Genomic DNA, 3,784 nt, shown 5'->3' with positions numbered 1-3,784 from the left:
CCACTAATAAGATGTGCTAATTGTAGGTAAACAACTGTAAAATGAAGTTATACACGCATTTGTGTACGAGTGTGATCAACGATCATACAATAAAATGATACAACAAAATGATCGTAAAACGTGTATATTTAGCCGTCAATGGGAAATAAAAACTTTTCAAATACCAATAATAAAGCGTTTTGAGCGGGTAAATGTTTTGTTGGAACATAATACTATTCTCAAATACTACCATTTAAACATTTTACAAATTTGACCAAAAATACCTAGTATTAATAATATTATGTTTGACGCCCGGAACCCGATTGTTAATCATAAAACGTACACGCCAAATCAAATAAATCGAAAACAATAACCGATTTCGTTTACCTCGACGAAAAATAATAAATACGTCGATTAATATCGATTGGTTTACGATACGTCTTGTGTATGACAGACAAAACGACAAAAAGAAAAAAACAATAATACCATTATGCGGTTCGATTACACACATAATTATTGCATTAGCATCGTCCGATAATAATATATTTATAGTTTCTGACGATCACGCCACTTCCGCTCCCACTTTTGTCGATTTTCGCAGTATGATCGGAGCGTATATAAGACACCGGAGATCTCGATTCTGACATAACACATCTTTTTGTGCAAATCTATTCTTTGGTGAGTATACCTAAGGCTTTTTCTCCGCTTTCGACGATCGAAACATTACTAAACACTAATGTTTTTTTTTTTTTTTGATTGCAGTTCTCTACTTAAATCCTCAAAAACCAACCAAAAACTAAAAATGGGCGCTGAAAAGGTATCCATGAACATCGTCGTCGTCGGACAAGTCCAGTCTGCCAAGGCCATCAAGACCGTCACCAAGGCCACCCCAGCCACCAGCCAATTGATGGTGAGTAAATAACATTATAATAATATATAACATTAATTATTAACCTATCCCGATAATTCCGTTGTCGAATTGTTTCTTTTTTTTATGTAAAAACAATACGAATGCGTTATATGTGCCATTTATTAAAACAATATTAATTATCACTCATAGTTTTAAAATTAAAATTTTTTTCTTTGTATGATCTGCGTAAATTGAATGTGCATGTAGTATAAGGGTAGTGCATTTTTTATTTAATTTAATTGTACACTATTAATATTACTTCAGCAGTCGAAGCCAAGAGTTGAGAAACAAATATATATTAGGTACCTACAACCAACGGTTAACTATCAAATTACGTGATTGCCATTATAAAAAATATATTATTAACTTAAGCTAGACGTACTCACTAAACTTGTTAAGCTATAAATACAATTGTATACGATTGTTTGCATTAGGTACAAAAATATATTTTTACTTATGTCGACTTGTGTATTTGTTTTGTTTCAGAATTGTTAATTCATGTAATCCATTGATCTCAAACTCAAAAATGCCATAGTCTAAACAATACGCAAATTATAATATGTAAGAAATATATAATTTATAATGAACGTATTGACATCACAAAATAAACCATGAATTTTTATATTTAACTTGTTTGTTTCTTCATTTAAAGCCCTACACATATTATAATAATTTATAAGTGTCTTTTAAGTTCGATATCGTGAATTTGACAATAATATAATATGTCATGTTTATATGAAAATAGATTTATAGTATGAACAAAAAAATTGCGATTTTAGAACATAACTCAAAAATATGAACAGTTTTGTGAAAAGTTCACTAAAAACGTCTATACCTATTCTATATGTAATTTAAATTCTGAAGTACTTAACTTTTTGAAGTCATTTATTCGGTTAGCTTTATTGTCAAGTATAAGTTGACTTGTGGTGGTTTCCGTAGTAAAAATAAATTGAAATGTGAACCCAGTAGGTATAACATATAAATGTGCGTATGATTGTAGGTACCTACACTAATGTTGGTTACATAAACGTTACAACTTCAAACGCGGCCGTCTCGCATTGAATATTACCGTTAAAATATTATGAAGTGATCTGTAAAACTAAGAACGAACACCATACAAATGTGGATTTACTATGCGACTATAATTTAACGAATGATTTGACAATGTTTTACCACCATTTATCATCTATAACTGTAAATGTGGAACACGCGTTGTACCCATTCCTACCTAAATTTAATTCGTGCATTAATAAGTGTCCCTTTATTGTAAGCCTCCATTTTTTCCATTAGATATATTATTATTTTCATTAGAATCATATTATTATCAACAAAAAAATAAACAATTCTTTAGCAATACTAAATCTATGTATTATTTATTGTAACACAATATTTTTATAGGTAATAGTAATGAAAACGGGGTCGATATTGCTCTGTACGGTAGTGTGGCATAAGTTTTTCGGTCCCTTGCACGTTCTGGATTAATGAATCACTAAATGCAAAAAGGGCACATGTCCACATAAATTGTTCTGGACATGTGCCTTGCGCCTTTGCACAGAACAACGTATTTTATCGAACCTAAACAAAAATCTGTAAAAATCTACATACTATATCGTACGAAATATTTAATTCGAAAAAAAAACATTGTCGTGTACATTACCATGTATACGTACCTATACCTAATAATATTTGAATCAGTTACCCAAACAGCATTTTGTAATGATAATATTATAATAGTATTAAAATAACGTTATACTAATATTATTCGTTATTATAATGTTAAATAATAATAATATTATTAAACAAAAAATTGCTGTCTGGGTAGGTATTGTGTTGTTATTCAGATGAACTTGTACATCAGAAATAACTTGGTGGTTGGTCTCAGTCATTACCGTGATTTGATTTCAAGTATCGGCCGGCATCGCTAGTTCTCGGATGGGTGACCGCCCGGATTTTTAGTGACGAATACTTAAGCTCCACAAAATGCTAATGACCATAGTTTCTGATGCTTAAAATCAATAAAAAGTAAAAAAAGAAATAACATTATAGTATAAAATAAAAAAAAACTGAAAGAATATATTTTTTTGAGCTCCTATACGAATATCGCTTTGTTCGGGTATTTCTTTTTATTGTCACAATTTAAATTTAATTTAAACGTAACATTTTTTTTTATTCGACTCGTAAAAATCAATCATTTTCTAGTATAGTCATAACAATACGATTTCTTTGTCCGTACGTCTGTACGTCTGTATATAGCTCTCGTGTTTATGTATAAATGTTTGTTCAGTATAATAATATATAATAATTGCTTTTTATATTCGACCAAAAAATAAAAACCTAACCTGCAGGCGGGCCTAAAAATAATGCTTATTATTTTAATATGATATTATATTATATCTGTCCCGGAAAATCAGAACTAATAACGTAATATTAATAATATATCGTATAATAATATGTAATTTAATATTATCACGGTTTGTTCGTGGCAAACACACCACCATAATATTATTGTAAATGTCACGACGCGCGCAGACAGTACAAAAGCTCAAAATAATAATTATATACCTAACGCAAAGGTGTATAATAATAAATTGCAAGCGGCTTGAATTACACACAAAAATCGGCGGTATAGTTTATGAGCAGTAGTCGTGTACATTATTATAGTTGTAGGAAACGTCACAGTGTGTTTATATTATATTTTTGTGGTGAGATGCGAAACGATATTATATTTTAGTGTAATTTTATTTGTTATCGTGTTTAAAAATGTATGGTTATATTTTAGCAAATTTACGAAATATCGCAATGTGGATCTTGTTGGCGATGAGGTTTTCTTTTTACAATTTCACCAGACTTGTGTAATATACTATGATTCGTCTTCTAGGGGAAGGGGGGGGGGGG

General features: G+C 30.3%; 1 long non-coding RNA gene across 1 annotated transcript; it reads left to right on the top strand.

The window, feature by feature from the left end:
* The first annotated feature begins 542 nt into the window (after positions 1 to 542).
* On the top strand, positions 543 to 1,518 carry LOC100571442. Its single transcript, XR_510414.3, has 3 exons — positions 543 to 657; positions 742 to 889; positions 1,376 to 1,518. It is a non-coding gene; the product is annotated as an uncharacterized LOC100571442 (long non-coding RNA).
* Positions 1,519 to 3,784: the final 2,266 nt, after the last annotated feature.

The sequence above is a fragment of the Acyrthosiphon pisum genome, chromosome A1, assembly GCF_005508785.2.
Source record: "Acyrthosiphon pisum isolate AL4f chromosome A1, pea_aphid_22Mar2018_4r6ur, whole genome shotgun sequence".
Lineage (NCBI taxonomy): Eukaryota > Metazoa > Arthropoda > Insecta > Hemiptera > Aphididae > Acyrthosiphon > Acyrthosiphon pisum.
The sequence above is the reverse complement of the archived record's forward strand: the minus strand, read 5'-3'. Positions and strand labels throughout refer to the sequence as shown.